Source organism: Benincasa hispida, chromosome 7 (genome assembly GCF_027475165.1).
Source record: "Benincasa hispida cultivar pf3 chromosome 7, pf3_genome.v1.1, whole genome shotgun sequence".
Lineage (NCBI taxonomy): Eukaryota > Viridiplantae > Streptophyta > Magnoliopsida > Cucurbitales > Cucurbitaceae > Benincasa > Benincasa hispida.
The window spans coordinates 10,060,364-10,084,468 of record NC_143484.1 but is presented as its reverse complement, the minus strand read 5'-3'; the positions used below and the strand labels follow the sequence as shown (position 1 = coordinate 10,084,468).

Here is a 24,105-nt window from a genome sequence, read left to right as displayed (position 1 = left end):
ACCATATTAATTGTATTGAAGCACATGCAACCACGAACCTGCAGTTCATTACTTTAGATATATTTTTTGTTTGGCATGATTGGTTAGGTCATCTTGAGTTCAAAACGATAATAAAAAATTCACATTGTCATCTGTTAAATAACAAGAAGATTTTTCAATGTAATTACTTGTCATATATTGCTTGCTCACAAGAAGATTTGCAATATACATTTGAAAACATAAAAAAATTATTTAAAAAATTCCATACCATTTGTACCACTAAATCTAAAAAACATCAACAAATAATAATTCACTAAATTGATTGGACTTGATAACATGTCACAAAACAAAAACCTTATGCCAATTGATGGAGGCTCATTTTAGTACCAAATCGGCACATAAAAGCTTAAACAGATTGATAAGTTTTCAATTGTATACCAAATTAACCCTTCATTTTTATTATTATTATTATTATATTATTATTATTATTATTTTGGAGTTGAAGAATGTGAAGCTTCCAACTATAACACATAACTCGTCTTTACTAAGAATAATGGTCAATATTTGATATAAAAAACATGTGTCTTAATCTCCAAGCACTAGTGGTCTAGTGGTAGAATAGTACCCTGCCACGGTACAGTCCCGAGTTTGATTCTGGCTAGTGCACTTTCCATTTGTCCTGCCGTGAGGATATCTGTGCTGTAGTGATCGTGGGTCGATTACAACTATCGGATCTGTCTGACAAGATCATGCACTTTTGAGCTTGACAATTTTTTTAATTCTCTTCAAAAAATAGTTTGTGAATTTATGAAATATTTGATAATGTGACCTATTTGGGTCCAATTTTATTATTCGACTAAAATTTAAAATCTTTAAATCTATTACAGACCGATTATCACTTAGACATGATCTGTCTGTATGTCTCTAAATATATAATTAAGCTACAAATGATAATATTAGGTGTTAGTTTATTTGTTTGGGTTTAATGTTACTAAATGTCAAATAAAAAATCTCATATTTTATTAAATAAATAAATCATTGTACATTACAATTACAAACTACAAGACCTTAAGAGATTTAGAGCATCAACCCTAACACATTTTACTAGGATATAACCATAGGTGACTTGATCTTAAACTTGAGTGAGTTGTGAACATCTATCTATGAGAGTAATCCTTTGATTTGTATGGGTGAGAGTGGCCCTGTTAGCCGACTCAACAAGCCTATCATTTTGGGACTTTTCCGAGTAGGGAGCTAGGAACACTACACAAGATGAAATTCACTCCTTTCTCGACCTTAGGAAAAGTAGATAAATTACTCCCTTAATAGCTAATTTCAGGTCTTGAACATTGAGGCCTCAACCTCTCACTGGCCCGAGAGGTGTTAGTTTATTGTTGGATTATAAGTTGTTCGTTTATTAGAAAGATCAGTGGTATTTAAGGAGTTAGATGTAACCACAACGATAAAATGATATTTTTGACCTAGCTATAGTTATGAGCAATTTGTGAAGAGTCGATTCACTATTGATCGGTTATATCTATAGACACATAAATAAATCTATAGTACGAAGAGTGCAGCTATTGGTTTTTAGTGAAGTGACTAGTAGTTAATGAAAATTGATTAATTTAATTAAAGAGTTTAATAAATTAATTTTATATCATTGGAGCATCTAATCTATAGGTTCATAAGGTACCCTTGTTAGCTCACTAGACGATATATAATAGGAATGGTTTGATTTGTTCAAATCAATTGCATATCAATGAGATTAATATAATATGGTTAATTATAGATGTGATCTATAATTAAGAGAGACAAATATTTGAATAAAATTCAAATATTAAAGAGATATATACATATAAATATGTGATAATTATATGTTGATTGATTCTAAATATGATTTAATATAGTCATTTAATTGATTAATTAGTGGTTAATTAATTTTTTAGAAGTAGAAATGAATAAACATGTGATGCTTATTTGTTTATCAATTAATTATATATATTAAATTATATTTAATATATATGGTTATTTAATTATTGGACTAATTAATTAAATAAAAGTTATTTAATTAAATTAGAACTAGAGTAGGAATAGGAAAGACTATAAGAAGGGGGTCACCTCTCCTCTTTATAAATAGGTCTTCATGGGCCATGTTTGTGATATAGTTAAATTGAGAGTTCTGAATCCTAGTCTCCTAATACTTCTCTCAAATCTCTTTTCTTTTTCCTACTACGTCTTCTTCATCTTCCAAGTCTTAGAGACCATAAATCCAATTCTTGAGATCCTAGATAATAACAAGGTTTCAGTTTGTCCATTAATCATTGAAGAGACGTTCCGGAGAAGATGTGGAGGAAATTATGAAGATTTTGGAAATCTACAAAGGTAAGGTTTAGCTCTTCCCTCTTTTATTCTCTTAAATACATGGCAATCTTCATTTTTTTATCTATATATTATTATTTATATATCGTACTTTGTTTATGTAAAATCAAAAACAAAATTACAACGCGATCACACACTTCCGCTTGGGATTCGATTCCTTCAGCTTTAGGAGGTCTAAGTAGCTAATACCTAATGTTTCGTTTATTAGCTGGATCTTAGATTAATTCAAGATCATTGTTTTTAGCCTATGGTCCCCCTTATTTCTATGGTGATGTGACAATCCTATTTCTAGTCTCTTATAGGCTCATATCTTTTTGTTACATCTGTTTACACCCTAACCTTCCAAGCATTTGTGTTATCTTTAAATTGTGTTATCTTTAGCTAAGTTTATCTTACTGATTTTATCTTTAAATGCTTTAGCCCTAGTTTAACTTACTGATTTTATCTTTAAATTCAACAATGCATAAAAAAAAGTGGTATGAAATGAAACATTGGTTAAGCCATAAAAACCTTAGGGAATTCACATTGTTGAACCCCTAAGAGGATTTAGCTCATGACTAAATGATAAAATAATAAATTTTATTAAATCATAAATCATAGCTACAAGATAGCATTCAACGGGTAAAGGGAATAAAGAAAACTACAAAAAATAAATGAAATGAATAGTGCTTGAAATATAACTCAAGATGCCTTGAGGCAAGTCTTTAAATTCATAGTCTTTCCCTAGGTTAATTCTCCTTTTTCATGGATGAACCATCTCTTACCGTGCACTTTCATGGGATGAGATGACCTAGAGTGATCCTGCCTCAGAGGAACTTTCATTCTTGAGGCTGTTAACTTCAGAAGTTGAGAAGTCACCCAAAAGGACTGACTAAAATGGTAGAAACTATGAGTAGATCACGACAGAGTCGTGGATGGAAAGTCATGTGTTAAAATGAGGAGTTTCCCTTCCATTTATAGGCTCCAAATCGGTTGAGGAAGCCCGAGAATCAAGCTCTGAGTGTTTACCATATCATTTCGAGGCTGAACAACTGCTTGGAACGAGAAAAACACAACCTCCATTGACTGGATCGATTTCAGAAAAACTAGGGCTCCGTGATGTAGTCAGAGTGAAATCTGCAATTTCACATAATGTATCATTTATATTTAAATTATTAAGATTTTGATATCATAAATCTAGTTTTAAGTACTTTGATATGACTTTGGTAACTTAAAAGAAAATGAATTTAAATAATGAAAATCAAATCTATATGTAAAACTTAAGGCCATGTTTGATAATTATTTGGCTTTTAGTTGAGAATTATGTACAATCTGATTGTGCAGACAAACCAGACAACTAATGTGTATAAACTAAAGATCAAACAAATGAGCATTGATTTAGCAAGGCAAGAATGACTCATTAATGTAAGGATATGTAAGTTGAACAATATGATCCAAATTATTCTTAACTTATGTGTTCTCACTCGATCGTAAAGATGATCACTCATACTCAACCTTGTCAAATGAAACATACATTTAATTGGTAAGATGCCTTTAATACGATTCTAAAGCTATATATTTTCAATTGGCCTTAAACATAATAGATATAAATACGATATGATTACAGTCCTAAAGTCTCACTACTGCTGGACCAAATGACCAAATGACCAAAAGAAAGTGACTCAAGCAATAAATGTGCATAATGTATGCATTTAGATTTAAGTTATTTTATAAGCATGAAACGTTCAGATTGTTAAATCAATATTGCATTTGATATTCTAGTACATCATAAATATTGCAAGATATCTATAAATATATATACCATGTATTTAGTATTGCAATTGATATGTTTGTATACCATGCATCCATTACTTAGATTTATTTATGTTAATGTTGTTCAAATAAAAATCGACTATAAAGGAACTATGTCCAAGGATGGTTCTACCTAGACTGTGGTAATTAAATTGATTGAAAGGGATACTTGGGAGTCGAATTAGTCAAATTTTATTTGATATGTGGTGATTAGTGGTTAATTGAATTTCTTTATAAGCTCTATATCAATTATTTACATATTTCATATATATATATATATATATATATAGCAAAGATTGAAAGATATATTCTCGTAATTACTCATCCAATTTAAGTAGATGAACTTAAAGTTGCATAAATAAATAAATGCTCATTTTGATAAGAAGCGCCTGAAGTGCATTATTTTATATCAAGAATTGCTTGTTTTACGAGTAGTTACATGATTTTGAATAAATGATTGCAAGCTAATGGGCATATATAACAGAGAAGATATATTATTATGTTCATATAATATAAAAATGCTTTTGTAGTAGCAATATTAAGAACATTGGTTACTACTTTTATGAACAATATCATGTATTCATGAGTTTAAATAACATAATGAGCATTTCATGAAAATCATAAATCTTTACCAAAGAATGTAATATCATTTTTCGAAGCAAATGATATAATGGTTAATAATTGTGATTGAAATTGAAGTCATGATTATAATAGAGGAATTACTCATCTTATGGTTTTTAGCACTCAATATTCTGAATTATTGATTTTAATTTCTAATTTCATTTAATAACCCAGCTTAAATAGAACTAGTCTTAGACAAAAAATCTCTTATAGATACATTTGTTACAAATTTAATCTTTTAATTAGGAATCAATTTAATCTTATTAGACTGATTAAAAGATTAAATTTAATTTATAATGTCATTAGAAATGTGATATTAGGTCTATGTGAATCATATTTTAAGACTATTTTAAAAAAAAAATAACTTTAAAAGGATTTACATGCAATTCTGTATTATTGATTTAATTTCTAATTTCATTTAATTATAACTTTTATAAAATAAATTAAAACCATTCAATTACATTCATTGACATACTTAGTAAACATATAACATTTACAAAATTATCTAAAGTAGTGTCATGCTTCATGGACTTCCATTTCATTACTAAACTTATATAACATTTATACAATAAAACAATGAAATAATTAATAACATACAACAGTCCATACATTCATACTATATATTATAACTCTTATAATATAAATGATGTATAGATATGTTATTAATGCATACATGGATATATTATAACATTCATTATATATGATGCATGAGTGTTCGATTGTAAAGTAGGTATCATTAGTTCTACCTAACCCAAAACAAATAACTTTTATAAAGCTCGTACAAAAACCTAACTAACTCGTAATTAAAGTGGATGTAAGAGGTCGATCCACAGGGAAGGTTTTAATTCTTGTCCTTTCTTAACTAACCTTAACTATTAAAGCAATAAAATAGGTTGTTGATAAAATTGAACAAAAAGTACTAGAAATCAAAAGATAAAAGATGAATGTAACCAAGCAAGGAATGATCTTACTTCTAATTCAAGTTAGACATTTAATGCAATTCCTATCATCAAATTCTAAAAGTTTATTGACAATTGGATTATGCTCGCAACTACTCGCTCAACTCGATCAAGCTAACCTCTACAAAGGCCGACAACTAGCAATAACCTAGTCGGAAAAGCGTCTTAATCATTGATTAAGGTTGGATAGGCCAAACCCTAATCAACCTACATACTCCTACTTCTATTGGGTTCGATAGTGGCCATATAGAATAGAAAACATGCACATTAGGTTCTAGGATTCAATTGCGTTGATTAATTGTTAAGATAGTTTACTCAATTAACCAAAATTTCTCTAAATGTAGTAGTTAGTGCATCCTAGGATAGCCATTAAACACACAACTACTATTGCCTCTTAAAGATCTTGGCTAGATATTCCATCGAACACATTGAAAGCAACGTATTCAACAACGATTTTGACAAACCCAAGCATCTAGGCTATTCATGTTCAAGATTTAGATCATTCGACATACTTCAAGAATTAAAATCAGATTCAAGAATGCACAATTCAGATTGCAATTGATATAGAAAGTAGAAAACTCAAAGGAATTTACAAGAACCCTTGAAATAGGAACAAGATTCAATCAACTTCACAAATTCATTGACAAATTGTATGAAGAATTACAAGAGTTTGTTTACATTTCAACAAAAAAATATAAAATCTAACCTAATTTAAAGCAAGAATTACAAAAGAAGTGAAACAACTCGGAGAGATATCCCGGCTTCCATGATTTTCTTCCTCCCTTTTGCAAAAATAAAAGAAAAGTCTTTTATAGTACGCAAGCTAGCGTCACAACGTCGAGGTAGCGTTGCAACGCTAAATTGGTGAAAATCCTCAAAGCGTTTGGCTTGCATTGCAACGCTACCCCCTCAACCCTTGTCAATTGCAAGGCGTGCGCACGGGGTGATGTGCGTCAAAGTCCAGAGCGTTGCAACGCTATGCGCGGGCATTGCAATGCTGCCCTGTTTTGCAGCGAGATTGAATATTCTACCTTCAAATGTTGCGCAATGCCTCTCCTAGGGTCGTGACACTGACTCCATAGAGAAACTCGATCCTCGATGGTATTTTGGTAATTTACTCGATTCTCTTGAATTTTGTTGAATTTCTTTGTTAATTTGTATCTTTTTTGTCCCAATCTTCTCTTAATAACTCCTAAATGCCTCAGAAACCGTTTTACCTACAAAATAAGCATTTAACAAATATTCAACTCAATTTTGGGGAATTAACATATAAAATATGAATCCTTTAAGAGCCTAACAAAACACCCCCAACTTAGCTCTTGGTCGTCCCGAGAAAGCCTAAACTAGAAATATGCATACATTCAAGTAAAAACATGAATATCAAATGTGTATTCATTCAGAAAACTCATTAAAAAATGTTTAGTATGTTCATGTGGTTTGCCCAAAAATTTGATTCATATCTCTCTTCTCAACAATCAAGCAAACAGATGATACAAATGAGCATTTAACCCTTTAAAACTTTTCTAACAAAGAATTGAAGCCTATTTTTGAAAAGAAAATGTCCTTTTCTTGTAAAGCCATAAAAGAAAAGACTACTCAGTTTTAGTTTATTTAAAGGTTAAAACTAGTGGAAAGGCTATACAGCTCTCAATTCCTCTTCGCCCTATACTGGCTCGGTTATCGATTTAGGATATAGTTAAATTGCATTAGATAGAGGCAATTCTAATATAAGGGTGCCTTTTAAACTCAAACACACAAAACGAAATTGGTATTTCTTTTACTTAGAAAGATAGTTTTCACACTCACACCACCAGAAACCTATCGCTCTTTTCTCACGAGCCCTAATAGAAAAAAGGTGGAGGTAGCTCTTTTCACCTCTACCCATACACACACACACGTTAGTGAAGGTTATGTTATTTCGTTAAGTCAATTAGCAAGCTTGTCTCTCTTTTTTCTCTTCTTTTTATTATTTATTTATTTATTTTTTTTGTGCTAGCAATCTTTATTCACTAGGCCCTTTTTATTCCTCTACTAAAACAAGATGGTTGTTACTAGAACAAAGGTTTTCCTTTCGAGGTGAAAAAGAAAATCAAGTAGATATGACATTTCTAAAGACTGAGTATTCAACTTTTTTATGGAGTTAAAAGGAAAAGAAAGTTTCTTTTGAAAAATGAGTTTCAAAACTTGTAAGAAAAGACTTTAAGAAATTTAAAATTGATTTTTTTCATTGCTTGAGAGAACTTGTCATAGTTCATTGATAAGAATCAAAAGACTGAGAAAAGAAAATGATCGAGGAAAACAAAGTGAATGTTATTCATGAATGAATGAACATACTTAGAAAGCGAAAATGAGTCATATAAGAGAAATGATACTAAGACAATGATATTGTGTGTTTTTTTAAGAGAATAAAAAGAATGCCATAGGGATGTCATAGAGCCTAATCGAGAAATATATTTCATCAAGATCATACAATCCACATAACCTGAGCTCAGGTGCTCAAGGGTTCTAGACATGCAAAGAAACCACAAAGCAAAAAATTTCAGCATGGCTCATTTTTACAACCCTAATAAACGTCAAGAACATGCAATGTTCCCCATGTTGGGGATGATACCATAAATTATCGTATTCTGTAGTTTGTAAATAGTTTGTACAACTGCATGTGATGTATACTATATGATATTTTCTTCACTTATTGACTTTGCACACATTGGATGTTTTATTTTCTTTACCACAAACCAATAAACTAAAATCCCTGGTTGTCTTTATGTAACTTAAGCATGTATATGGTGACGTACAAGTGGATCATGTCTTAAGTGATAACCAAAATGGTCTGTAGTATATGGATATAGAAGGGAAACCTTATCCTAGTAACGCTATGGATGCGACCCGCTTTGTGACATTACATCGCTTAGTAATTGAGAGTATATACGATAAAATCACATTTGCTAAACGACCGCTCACCAACGTGTGCGCTTCTCTAAATGATCGCTTAGCACCCGAGCCTTACTAAACCATCATATAGACGATTGCTTAGCTTTTCCTACATGGTCGTGTACCTCGCCTAAACAATCAAGCACCCTGACTATACGATAGTCGTTGCATTCTCCCACTTGCTTGATCTTTGTACATGATAGCCTTTCCTCCTTTCCTCTACCAAATCCAAACAAAGCCCACACTTTGGATTCTCACTCTGAGAATACTAAGGGCTCCAAGTGGTGGTGTCGTCCCCATTTCCTATTGTTCGTGCAAAGCTGTTCGTGGTAGACGACCATGGTATTGCTGAATGATTGCCCGATGTTCTAGCGAGAGCGCAAGGAGTCCGTTCATGTGAGAGCGAGTTTTGTTTTGAAGAAAGTCTTCAACTGGTAAGTCTTTGTTCTCTTGTTTATTTATCTGAAAGCATGCCAGTAATTTAGTTCTTAATGCATATCTGTATGTGTGAATGTAAATGTGAAAATTCTATCACAATGATTTGGAAAGATCTGCTTCTGCTCATAGGTACTCTCGTATAAGAGTTCCTTCATCCCACCCCCAACTTAAAAACTAAACATTGTCCTCAATGTTTAAAACTAAGAATTTAGCATTAAGACAAAATGATAAGGGAATAGAAGAACTCCCCTAGTTTCACACAATGGGTGGTGGTTGAAATTTTCCTGCTTCTTTTTTTTTTTTTCCTCTTTCATGCTTATTTATTCCTACAGAAAAGAAAAGAAAAAGAAAGAGAAAGGAAAAGAAAAGCTACAAGAAAACAAAAAAAGTTAGTCAAAAAATTATGAACCTAAAAAGCAAATAAAAAGTGAAAATGAAAAACAAAAGATAAAAGATAAGGCAAAAATGGAAGAAGATACCGGGAAAATATGAGTGATGCCAAGTCAGTTCGAGTCAGGTGAGTCGGTCTCTCGCTGAAGATCATACTGAAAACCTATGCTAGCATAGTAGAGACGGTCTCTTTCACACATGAAATCGATAGTCCTTTGCATATGCCTAACTTGGCGAACGGTTTCACGACTTACCCTTAAGGCTTCAGTGGCAGTTCTAAGTGCTTGCTCACCTAAGGTTTCACCACAAGTGGGTTGTTCATAAGGATGACTGGGAAGTTCTACCTTATGTGGTTTTTCTCTGAAATTCTCATCTTCCTCACCTAGCTCTTCTTGTTGCTGTTCATGGAGTTCCTCAACTCCACGACCTTAGAAGGCTGAGATGGTAGTATTAGAAATTGAAGCTTTATGCTCGATACGCTCCTCATTTCTAGGTATTTCTACTTCGGACCTTTGACACAACAAGGTTATTAAGCTAGGGTATCCAACTTCCCATTGTAGAACAACGTCCACATCGCTTACAGAAGCATGAATTACTCTCCTGATGTTAATGGACATACCCTAAACGAGATAGTAAAGAAGTTTGGCCCTATCTCGGGTCACATTGGTCAATCTAAGGACATGCATCAATCTAAAACATACAAAAGCATGCCAGATTTGACATATTACAAACATATCCGTAGATCTAAACCTTACTGCAACTCCACCTGAACGTGTCCATTGAGCACCTTCCCTACAGAGGGCTTCTATAATCTCCTGTTCGTCCAGTGGTTGAGATAGAAACCGACTGTACTCATTGTCAGACTGAGCTAGGCTAAAGGTTTCATTTATTCTAGAGGAAGAGAAAGAGACTCTAACAGCTCTTACTAAAGATACATCTCTTTCTAGGTCTATATTGGCATAGAATTCTCTAACCAAAGGAACAATAGCATCACTAGGGTTAGTTGCTAAGGCTTCCCATCCTTTCTCCCATATTTCGGAACTGATTTGGGGATAGAAATTTGGTTCTAAAGTTAAAGCTCGCTCTGGCACTAGGTTCCTAAGAGCTACCACTTCATGGTATCTACTCTCGGCTCCTTCAGAAACAAACCTAAGAAAATTAGACTCAGGATGTGGAGGAAAATTCCTACCACTTGAATTGGCAACAATTTTTTCCTTTCTTAGGCTTAGGACCCATGGAAAAGTTTTCTAAGAAAAATCACAAAATAGAGGCTATTTGATATTTTTATATTTGTTATAATTGTTTGTTGTCCGCATCAGTCAAATCAAATAAAAGGGATAATTTCTCAATGAAGAACCAATCAAGAAATTTCATTATATCCCTTCTAATCTAATCTAAGATTGTTCAATTTTTTTTTTTTTTTGGTATTTTGTAGGGGTAAACGATACAGAGATACATTAGAGAATGTTTTTTATATAAAAGTAAAAAAAATATGTTCTATGTAAGACATAAAGTAGTTCCATTTAGGAACTTCTAATGAAGATATGTGAATACATTAGGTTCTACAAAAAAATTGTTTTTGTGTCAATTCAAAACCCAGAAAAAGGTTTTATAAGATTCAAAAGGTCCATTGAGCACCTTATGGCTATGTCATAATAGAACTAAACACATGCCCCGGATCAAATTCCAGATCATAATTACTCTAGTGAATAACTAAATAAAAATAAATAAATAGATGGGAGATAGCAGATACAGAAACTAAGTATAAAAATCTCTCATAGGTTCACCAATTACTTAACTGTTGGTGGGTCTCTTTGTATGTTTTGTTTGGAAAGAAGAGGACTCAATGATTATTCATTCACTGGAGTCGGAAGTCAAAATTTTGGTAGATAAGGATCCCATAAAAACTTCTTTCGAGGAATGGACTAGACTAGGTCATTTATCGAGAACAATAGCTAAGGGTTCTAATATTACTAATTGGATTTGGAACCTTCATGCTGATGCTCACGATTTCGATAGCCATACTAGTGATTTGGAGGAGATCTCTCGAAAAGTATTTAGTGCCCATTTCGGCCAACTCTCCATCATCTTTCTAGGCTGAGTGGGATGTATTTCCACAGTGCTTGTTTTTCCAATTATGAAGCATGGCTAGGCATCCTACACACATTGGCCCTAGTGCCCAACTGGTTTGGCCAATAGTGGGCCAAGAAATATTGAATGGTGATGTAGTCGAGGGGTAGCAAAAGGACGAAGAATTGCAACACCCTAATTCATATGTTAGGGCCTTTGTACCCTGGTCATATCTCTTTCTTTTTGTGAAATAAGAACGTATAACCATCTACTCCAAACGCACATACCCTAGTCTAGTGACTTGTAAAGTACGATATCAACGTTGAGAGAGAAATCACTGGTCAGAGCTCCAAAAATATTTAGACTCAAATAACGAGGAAAAAAGAGTTTGTCTAACTTAGTTTCCATTTCCACCCCTAGAAAAGTGAAAAAACCCCTATACCTCGGATTTGACTTCACTCGTTTATGTAATTAATTCAATCATATCTAAGTCAGAGGGTGGATCCAGGACTGTAAGGGCCACCGGCACAGGAGATGAGTCCACTGGAGCTGTAGTACAGGGAACATGAGCCTACTCAACCTGTGGAATAGTGGAAGCAGAGGTCCTTCACTGATACACCAGAATTCTAAGGTTTAGCCAAGGCTTAGCTTAGGACCCCACTACTTGTCGTATTTAGTTTGGTATTGCTACCGCACATGACTTTGAAAGTCATGATGATATTACTGAAGAACGTCTTTATCAAAATATTTTTGCTTCTCATTTCAGAAAATTAACAATAATTTTTCTATGGACTTCCGGAAATCTGTTTCATGTAGCTTGGCAAGGCAATTTTGAAGCATGGGTACAGGACCAATTGCTCATGAAATTTGGGATCCTCATTTTGGCCAACCGGTCATCAAAGCTTTTACTCGAGGTGGTACTCTTGGCCCAGTGAATATCGTTTATTCTGGTGTTTATCAGTGGTGGTATACAATCGATTTATGTACTTATGGGGATCTTTATATTGGAGCTCTTTTTCTATTATTTCTTTCTGTGATATCTTTAATAGCGGGTTGGTTACACTTACAATCGAAATGGAAACCAAGTGTTTCCTGGGTAGCTGACCCTCTTAGTCCATTCTTGGAAGAATAAGGCCATAATCCTTCTATTAAATAGGATTTCCTCTGCTTAATGGATAAGCATTTGTTACCAATGGGGAATTCTTTTTCATCTAAAATTGAAAATTGAGATGATTGGATTTGCACCAATAGAAACCATAAATTTTATACAAAATAAAAAGATATGATAAATCTTTTTTATTTATCTTTAGGTAGTGAACGGAGTGCTTCCATTCATTCTATCCTATTTACTGGTACTTAACATTGATACGGGAAAAATTTTGTACTTTCTTTTGTCCCGGTCCATGGTCTAAACGAGTCACACATACACCCTAGTACATGTTCCTCGATGCTGAGGGCATCCCCGAAGGGTGGGCGATTTGGTGACATTTCGGATTGGCTATCTTGTGTTTCTAATTAGTTGTTTAATAGTTGGCATGGTGAATTGTATACATAATGAGTTGGTTTAGATCAATCCTACTGGATAAACCTAAGAAAATCCCAATTCCCTCTTCTAAAAGACCTTCAAACAAAATATTCTCACACCACTAATCGAATTATAAACCTACAAGCAGAAAAATTCCCAAACACATTATTTCTAACTATCCAACACTCAACAATTTAAAAGAAAAAGCATTATTTTCAAGCAAAAATCAAGCAAAATTTCAGATTCCTCATCAACAAAACTCAAATTTCTATCAAGCACAACTCAAATCACATTCAAGATAATCATAAAAGAGTTAAAAGAAAGAGGAAAATGCATTACCTTGGGTGTTGAATCCTTTGCTTGAGAGGAAGAGAAAAGAAAGCCCTAGAATGGAGTTTTGGTGAAAACCCAAAAATTTTCAAGGTAGAAATCCTTGAAAAGTTAAGGAGTTGAAGAGTTTGGAAGCAAAATGGTTTGGATTTGAAGTGAGGATGAAGAATCGATGAGAGGTGGGAAGAAAAATTGAGAGAAAATGAGTTGAAGAAAAGAATTTCTTCTTAAAAATGGAAGAATCTGCATTTGAAACGTGATTCTGCCTCGCAACGATGCGACGCTGGCTACCCAACGTTGCAATGTTGTGCCCTAAATTTTTTTTTAAACTCAAAACTAAGACTAAAAACTTATGGAGTTTACTCTAAAAATCAAAACTAATTTTAAATAAATTAAATCTAAAAAACAAAAACTTAGAAAAGGAAATTTTTTATTAAAAGAAAACCAAAAAATTTGTTTTATTTTTGATGCTTGGCTACCTCCAGGAAGGAAATTTTTTTAACATCGATTGCTCGACGCGGCTCGTCTTTTATGCCTTTCAAGGTACTTAAAAATTTTAATACTTCTCTGGTTCTCTCTTGGATGAATCTATATAACCTCGTAGGGCTATAAGAGAACTCATCCTCTTTTGAGAACCAGATAGGTCGAATTTGGATTTTCTAATTTTGGTAAAAAAGGGAAAAAGAAAAATTAAAAAACTCAAATGACTCAAAAGAATCGAAAGAAAGAAAAGACTCAACTACTAACTCTAACTTATAAGTAAAATACGAGCAGTAATCAAAGATGCAAGAAATTCCAAGAGTAAGAATGGTTCTAGGCTTGGAAACCTCTAACTATTTTACGTAAGATTCCTTGAGGTTTGGTATTGTCACACCCCCTCCCAGGCCTTACACCCCTAAGGCTGGGAAGGGAGCGTGAGAGTGATTATAACCCTTTCAAGACAATATTTGTACTAACTATTGTTTTCGATATTTATTATAATTACAATGGGTTTACAACATTTTCCTATTTATCTATACATGTAATCAATAGGTTTTCATTATCCCACCTATATACCACCATTTAAAAGGTTACAATACTCCACCTATTTATCTATATATATGCAATTCAATTGTCTTTTCAATACTTTTTAACATATGATCTGAGCCGTGCCCCGAAAGTTTACCGAGCTTTTAATTGATGGTGGTGGGCGGTGGACTCTTTGTTGAATGCTCCGCTCTGCTACCTGGGGGGTTAGGAAAACAATTTGAAAAGTATGAGCTACTAAACCCAGTGAGTGGTTCTTTTAAAGATTAAAATCATCATTTTGGGAAACCAATCACATGTTGGCACTCACACTGAACTTAAGTGCAATCAATGGCATAATCACGCAGCTACTAACTTGAATTCCAACATCAACACATACCAATAATACTCTACTAGTTGCTCAACAAATTTCCATCACTGCATTTCATTCCATACTTTTACCTTATAAAATAACGCATCAATTTTTTGGCGCCATTGTCGGGGACTTCGGAAAATCAGTGTGCTAACGGTAATTTTTCTGATTTATTTGCAGTTCTCAATCTTTGGAAAATTATGACCCGCACGCCCACCTCCGAAGCTTTATAGAAATCGCCAAACCTCTACGATTTCTCTCCAGGAATCATGAGGCCGGCCCTTGATGGAAGCCGATTCGAAATGAAACCGGTGTTGCTGCAGATGATCCAGACTGTAGGACAATTCGAAGGATGGCGTGGCGAGGACCCGCACGCCCACCTCTAGAGCTTTATAGAAATCTACAACACTGTTGTGTTCCCGAATATCTCTGCCGAAGAAGTTTGACTAATTCTGTTTCCATTTCCTCTATGTGATCAAGCAAGAAAATGGGCGTATTCCCACGAGTCGGGATAGATAATTTCATGGGAACAGGTCGTAGAGAAGTTTATGAAGAAATATTTCCCACCTACTGAGAATGCTAGAAGAAGGAAACTAATAACCAATTTTGAACAAGAAATCGCTCAACGATGCCTGGGCGAGGTTTAAGAGGCTGCTCAGGGACTGTCCACACAACGGATTGCTAGACTGCCTGCAAATGGAAATCTTTTATCATGGTTTACATCCCGCTTCGCAGACCGCTGCCTATGCGGGAGCTGCTGGTGGTCTGCTGGACAAAACATATGATGAGGCTAAGAACATCCTGGATCGCATTGCTAAAAATCATGAGGACTGGAGGGAGAGTGATCAAAGATTGAGAATAAAGGATAACGATGCAAGCAATAGTGCTATTGCTTCACTTCAGAGTCAGATGACCGCAGTGATGAACCTAATTCAAGGAATCACAATCAACAGCTCAACGCCGCATAGTGGGCAAGTAAACGCAATTGCTCAAACGACCGCAAGTTGTGTCATCTGTGGAGACACTCATTCGATGGAAGAATGCCCAGGGAATCCACAGTCAGTATGCTTCATAAAGAATAATCTCTATTCTGATACATACAACCCCGAGTGGACAAACCACCCAAATTTTGCGTGGAAAATTCAACAACAAAACTTCCAACTAGTGGCGCAAAGAGAAGGGCCACCTGGGTTTTTCCCACAAACAAACGGTCCAACGTATTGCCAAGCCAGAAGCTTGCAGACACTGCAATCTTCATCCTTATAGAGCTTTTTGAAGCAGTACATTGAGAAGAACGAATCAGTGCGTTAGAATCAAGCAACGTCCATTCGAAATCTCAAAATTCAGCTGGGACAAATTGTGGGCGAGCTGAAAAATAGACCGCAAGGAGCGTTGCCAAGCTCAATTGAGCATCCTAACAACGCTGGGGGTACGGGGAAGGAACAATGCTTAGCAGTCTCCTTGCTAAGTGACAAAATGACTGCGGAAGTGGGAGAGGAACCTATCACGACCAACCTGAATGCGGTAACAACTAAGGACCTGTTGACTTATAATTTAGAAGAGCCCGAGCAAATGAAACCAGAAGTTGCGTCCATCCTCAAGCCTCTAGAACATGAGATAGAAGAAGTCTAATCACCACCATGCCTGCAAAGATTGAAAGAGAAACAAAATGATGAAGACAAGATTACAACAATGGCAGTAATGCAAAATGCTATGATCCCACCAAAATGTGCGACCCAGGAATCTTCACGATACCATGCTCCATTGAAGGGGTCTATAGTGGCCAAGCACTATGTGGTCTTGGGGCGAGTATAAACATAATGTTGTTATCAATCTTCAAACGATTGGACATTGGAACACTCACGCCCACGAAGGAAACTCTCCTGCTCGCGGACAGATCCCAAATACACCCTGAAGGAGAGTTGAAAGACGCCGCAATCTCTGATAAATTCATCTTGTCAGCAGACTTCATCATTTTGGATTATAAAATGGACGACGATGCGCCCATCATATTGGGACGACCATTCCTCTCGACCGGTTGCACCCAAATTCATGTGCACCAGGGGGAAATCATAATGAACATTAATAGGAAAAAGCTCCAGATTAAGGAAGTCAAGATTTTGGAAGATCGAGAAAAGAAGAAAAAGCCACCGTGGACATGAAAAGCCCAGCTTGGAATAAGCAGTCCCTGAGTTACTATATGACTCAGCCTCATTAGGGACGCAATCCTTTTGAATATCCTTTTCGTACATCAAGACCTCATGAACTTTCATCACTTTGTTGTATCTTTTAGCGCATATTCTTTATCCAAAAAAAAAAAAAACGCAATCGTGCTAAATGATTGCGGTGAGCAATTTTGTTAACTTTTTTTTTTTTTAATATTTGACCTTCTCGATGTTTTTTTCTTGAAACGATTGAGGCGAACGATTGTGGAGGCGCCACATGAAGACATAACTACTTTATTCCATCACAGCAATCCAAAAGAAGAAGATCACCACAAAGTAGGATGCGTCAACAAGAAATGCGGGTGACAGCGCAAATTTGAGGGTTGTATTCTTCCTTGACTTTATTCCAAATTCTGCACTATCGCATCGCATTTTTAATTTTGAAAGTTTTATCACCGCATCCTCTTTGATTACCGCAATCATTTAACATTGATAAATTTAGTAAGTCACTGCATGTTTTCTCTTTGTCAATTATGATTTCAATGATGAAACACATACTTTTATTTTTTCGTATATACTAGAGTCAACTTAATTTTAGGACAAGTCACCTCATGAAATATTTCTAAAAGTTAGTGGTCTGATAGCTTTCTTTCAAACTGAATCTTTACATAGTTTCCTAAGAACATCGCATGACTTCTTTCAATCTTTTGGTAATGAGGACATTGCCACATTTTAAATTTGGGGGTGAGGTATTTATTTTCAACCTTGCTATTTTTAGATATTTGAAAAAAACCAAAAAAAAAAAAAGAAAAAAAAAAGAAAAAAGGGAAAATTTTATTTTGAGAATAACAACTCCACCGTCAACGCAATGGGAAACCCATGTTGATAAGAGTTAAGTTGTGAAGGGCACTTACCCGTAGTTGGATGTCCCCATGACACACGTAGGGGCAAGCCAAAACGAAAGTAAGTCGTCATGATCAGCACATAAATAAATGACTGCAACTCTGCTGCCAAGTAAGTATGAGTTTAGTTTGAGGAAGAGCGCCTTGCTCGTAGTTGGATGTCTGCATGAAACACGTGGGGGCAAGCCAAAACGAAGGTGAGGCACTTGGATTAGCACAAGGTCAGAAAAAAATAATAATGTTAAAAATATGCAAGGATAAAAATCATTTAACACCCCAGTGAAAGAGTTTTTTGGAAATAAATCATGCGATGTCCTGGAATCTAGTGAAGTCTTTTTGAAGGTTAAACTTGTGGTTCCTAGGTCTTAGAAATATTTTAAGAAGAGACGAGAATAAAAATTAAGGAAATTTTGGTGTATAGGATTTGAATGAAGTATCCTTGAGAAATCTAGAAAAAGAGATTACGGTCGACTTTCTAAAGAAAATCTTTAGCTTATGCTTGAAGACAAGCATTGTTTAAATTTGGGGGTATGGTAACGGGCAGAAATGCACGTTATTACAATGCTAAGTTATTAAACAATGCAGGTTTGTGATGATAAAATATGTTAGATTGTGTCCAAAAAGCATTAAGTTCATAACATTGCGGTCGCATGCGTTCATCGCATAAAAACAGTTAACTTTGGTATTTTTATGCATAATATGCGTTGACGCAAGGTGGAAAGTGCAATCACAAGAAATCAACGGACGAGCGTAGCGTTACCGCAAGGTTTTGCAGTGCTCGCAAACATCTGCTCAAGAAGGATTGTCGCATACAGCTTACACAACTTGGTGGGCACATCTGAGTGAAAAGTATAATTAATCACAATGGGACAGAAAGCTGATGACGGTCGAATCCGAATTAAGTTGACAAGCCGCTGACGATAACAAGTACACTTAGCTTTTCGGTGACAAATAGTCGACGCATCAGTCAAAGAATTAAAGCCTTCTCATCTGTGCAATCATAAGAGAAAAGCCGCCTTTCACCCTGATACTCTATAAATACCGAAGGCAACCTTTAGAAAACGGGTTAAAGGAGTTCGGATAGTTAGAGCATTTTCGCTTAGAAAGAATAACCTTGTTCTTAGTTTTTCTTTTATTTTAAGGTGGAGCGAGAGAAGGGAAGAGACGCTGGAAGATCGCTGAAGGCAACGTGAGAGAGAACCTGGAGGCATGGAAAGGCAGAGAGCGGGCCGACTCTCGCTAGAGCGAGACTATCTTTTGAACAGAGTAGAAAAGATAGTGTAAAAACCTTGGGAAGCAAGAGATTGCTACCAAGCTCTTTATTCTCATCTTGCATTGTTATTTTGTATTTCAACTCTATATCTATACAATGAAATTTCTTTATCTACATATGTTCACTCTCTTGAAAGCACGCATGAGTAGCTAAATTTATCGAATGGGTTGAGAAGAACTAAGCTTACATGACCTAGGATCTTCATTGCATGTGATTATCTTGTTTTATGTTGTGCCCAACACCCCTTTAGAGCTACTCGAGAGAGATTCTAAAGAAAGAACCTAAGACTTGAGAGAGCGAGGTTAGAATCTAGACTCGAGAGAGCAAGATTAGATCTGCATAAGCAAGAGATAGAGACTTAGAGATAAGCTATGTTTGCCAACCTGCATCGCATGCACCATAGAGATAGGTTATGGTATTATGTGGTCGCCTTATTTGTGTGTGTGCCATTTTGTCATCATATAAATAAGATTAGAGGCTTATGTGTAGGTCCTATAGACTCATCGCATATATCGCATGCATTCTAGTATTAGAAGCTGTAGCATTTGCATCAAGAGATGGTTTGCTATTGTATGTGTGTTGCATGATCGCATAACATGAATGCATCTTAGGAAGTGTTAGACGAACCCCTTCTCATCTCGTTCACCGCATACTCATCACATCTTCCGTATTATCAGCTCTTTTCGAAACTCCGCTGCATTCGTTTATTTATTACCGCAAACAACAACACCAAACAACTATTTGATTTACTAGTTACGGTAAAGTATTTTGGAAAATTATCACCGCATACCATTTTCCTTAGTCCCTGAGTTCGACCTTGGACTTACCAGGACACTCCATGGGGTTTATACTTGGATTCCACTGAGAAAACTTGTTACTCAATGTATTTCCATCACCGCATTTCATTCCATAATTTTACCTCATAAAATAATGTATTAGTGTTTGATAGACCTCAATCGGCACAGGGGTTTGAGTCTCTAGGTGAAACTAAATTGAATCCTGCTCACAATCAGAAAAGCCATTAGCAAGTTCACACATTATTAAATCCAACGTCTTACCTTGATAGGAATTTCAAAGAATTGGCGTCTCTACTTGATCATTGATGTGAATCTCTCCACCATTTAACTTAGTATCTTCAGAAGATGCATCTTCCCAAGGCTCATTGATTCTTCTAACTGAATCGATATTCTAGGCAACAAGGTCACATAGATTCTAAAAGTTGTTTCTAACCTCATGTTCGAAATAGAAGCTATCCTGTTGGAAACTCGATGATTCTTAAGAAAGATTAGAATGCTCCTGCACAAACTCACAAGAGCAGTCAGAAAGTTCATCAACTAAATTTTCTGAAGAATTAGCTAAATTGGTAGAAGGATACGACATCGATAATGGGGTTTGGTTAGGCATCTCCCATAAAGCATAGCATTCGTGCTCAGGATCACGCGAATCCTATGTGTGTTCAGCAACCAAAACTTGAACAAGAGAGGTTAGTTCATTTATTTCACTTTTAAGCTGATTAAATTATCTTACCTCTTGTTCTCTTTGATGAGCCGTATACATCGCTTGAAGTGCGTAATAGATGTTCATGTCCGTCATATTAAAATAAGTAGACACAAAGAAAATAAAATATTTTTGGTGTTTTAAAGTTTGCTAGTCAAATTAGCTAAGAAAATGATTAAATGGCTTAGCCTTCCCCGGCAACGACGCCATTTTGTTCGATTGTAAAGTAGGTGTCGTTAGTTCAACCTAACCTGAAACAAACAATATTTATAAAGCTCGAAAAAAAACATAACTAAATCATAGTTAAAGTGGAAGTAAGAGGTTGATCCACAGGGAAGGTATTAATTCTTGTCCTTTCTTAACTAACCTTGACTATTAAAGAAATAAAATGGGTTGTTGATAAAATTGAACAAACAGTACTAGAAATAAAGAGATAAAAGATGAATGTAACCAAGTAAGGAATGATCTTGCTTCTAATTCAAGTTACACATTCAATGCAATTTCTATCATCAAATTCTAAAAGTTTATTGACATTTGGATTATGCTCGCAACTACTCGCTCAACTCGATCAAGCTAGCCTCTACAAAGGCTGACAACTAGCAATAACCTAGTCGGAAAAGCGTCCTAATCATTGATTAAGGTTCGATAGGCCAAACCCTAATCAACCTACATACTCCTACTTCTATTGGGTTCGATAGTGGCCATATAGAATAGAAAACATGCACATTAGGTTCTAGGATTCAATTGTGTTGATTAATTATTAAGATAGTTTACTCAATTAACCAAAATTTCTCTCAATGTAGTAGTTAGTGCATCCTAGGATAGCCATTAAACACACAACTACTATTTCCTCTTAAAGATCTTGGCTAGACATTCCATCGAACACATTGAAAGCAACGTATTCAACAACGATTGTGACAAACCCAAGCATCTAGGTTATTCATGTTCAAGATTTAGATCATTCGACATGCTTCAAGAATTAAAATCAGATTCAAGAATGCACGATTCAGATTGCAATTGATATAGAAAGTAGAAAACTCAAAGGAATTTACAAGAACCCTTGAAATAGAAACAAGATTCAATCAACTTCACAAATTCATTGACAAATTGTATGAAGAATTAAAAGAGTATGTTTACATTTCAACAAAAAATATAAAATCGGACCTAATTTGGAGCAAGAATTACCAAATAAGTAAAACAACTCGGAGAGATATCCCAAAATCCATGATTTTCTTCCTCCTTTTTGCAAGAATGAAAGAAAAGTCTTTTATAGTACGCAGGCTAGCATCATGACATTGAGGTAGCATTGCAACGCTAAATTGGTAAAAAGCCTCGAAGCATTGGGCTTGAGTTGCACCACTACCCCCTCAATGCTTGTCAATGAAAGGCGCGCGCATGGGGTTTATACTATATGGCATATATCATGACATATATATATACATAAAATTAAATCATATATTAAATGCACAATTTAAAACAATTATTGGATTGGGATTGGACACCTAAACACCTAAATAGTTAATTAAATTAATATGATAATTATATTAATTTAATTAATTAAAAACATCTAACTATTAAAAAATAATACTCAATCGGTTCAAAACAAGTGAATGGGTCTTGAACCGCTTAAATTGAACCTCCCAGCACCTGAACTAGACCCGAATTGCTCGAATCAACCAAACCGAACACTAACTAATCGAGCTGGATGAGAATCGATTTGTTCTTTCTGTCTCAAAGCATTGCAACGTTGTGCCTAGTATTGCAACGGTAAGTAAAGAACAAATCATTCTTCCTCATCATAACGTTGCAAGACTAGGGCACAACATTGTAACGCTGCGGTACAGTTGCCACTGTACAATCGCGAAGTCCTTCGTTTTTCCTCTGACTTGAGCCTCATTTTCTCCAGAAACTCACCGAGAACAGCACAAGCGACTAAAAATAGTAAATTACAGACTCAATCTCAAATTGTATGCCAAAAACACGAGACCTTACAAAAACGTTTAGTAAATTAAAGTAGTAAAACTAAATGGTCAATCCTGAAAACATCAAAATAGTAAACAACATTCAACAAAATATTCATTGCTTGCACATATGCAAAATGCTACCCATCAATTCTATAAAATTTAATTATGGAACAATAAAAATTGGGCACCAAAATCCATGCTTTGATGCCAATTTAGGGAACTTGTGAAGGCCTTGAGCGGAAATGTGGAGATTAAAATTTTATTTTACAGAAACAAAATTTTACAGAAGAAAATATGCATACATAAAAATTAAACAAAAAAAGAAATTAGTGTTTAGAAACCTTACCCTTTAAGAATAAGTTTCTTCATGTAAATTCCCTTTTCAGATTTGTCACGAACAAAACACGAACGATCCAGAAAGGCCACCACAAATTAGAACCTTTTGTATTCTCTTGGGATGAGAATCACAGAAGTGGTGGACTCTGTGAATTTTGGTAGAGGAGAAGATTGATTGAGAGGGAGAAATTTTGTGGGAATTTTCTCAGAGAGATCACTAGGGAAAGGAACATAACATAAATTAAACAGAAGAAGCTCTACCCACAAAAAAACACCCGCACGTAAAGAGTTGAGAGATATTAGGGGGAGGGAGTTACCTCCATTTTAAATTTAAAAAATTTAAAATAAAAATTGAATAAATTAAAACATATTTCAATTTATTTAATATATGTAATGACCCGGCTTTCTAGAACTTACTAGGCCGCTACTATATTCATGCATACATTTCAAATCGACACATTTTCATGATTTGGCATAACCAACTAAATACCATGAAATAAATATATATTCTATAATATAATATATATTATACTATATGTTATAGGGACAGTTGTAAATATAAACATTATACTCAAAGTATTAGTAGATATAACTAATCTAAAAAAAAATTACAAATATGGCCAAATTTAAATAGTCTATCAGTGATAGATCATATTATTGGTAGGAATCTATTAGTGATAGACCATAGCACTGATTAGAGTCTATCAACGATAGAAGTCTATCGCTGGTAGACTTGGCTATATTTGCAATTTTTTTTAAATGATGTTATACTTAGTTATTATTCCTAAAAATACTATCAATTGTAATTACTCTATGTTATATCCAATATAACATATAACCTATAGTTTACATTGTATCAAATAGAATATAACCTATAGTTTGAATTCTCTCAACAATGCAAGGTATTTAATATAAATCCTATTTATATTAAACTTAAGTATATTAATCCAATTTACATAATTAATATTTGGATCATATTCAAATATTTATTTCCTCTCAAATAATGTATCAAATACATTATAGTAATTATATCGTATATAATTATGTAAAATTAATTATATTACATATAATTAATTTCCTTAACTAATTTGAACAATTCAAATTAATCTAAAATTGATTCTCATTTCATCCCTGTTGAGCTATAGAGGGGACCTCATGGACCTATAGATTGAAACTT

The 24,105-nt window shown here is 34.6% G+C and overlaps 1 pseudogene; it reads left to right on the top strand.

Moving 5' to 3' along the window:
- Positions 1-658: 658 nt before the first annotated feature.
- On the top strand, positions 659-744 carry LOC120082282 (small nucleolar RNA snoR114; annotated as a pseudogene).
- The last annotated feature ends 23,361 nt before the right edge of the window (positions 745-24,105 follow it).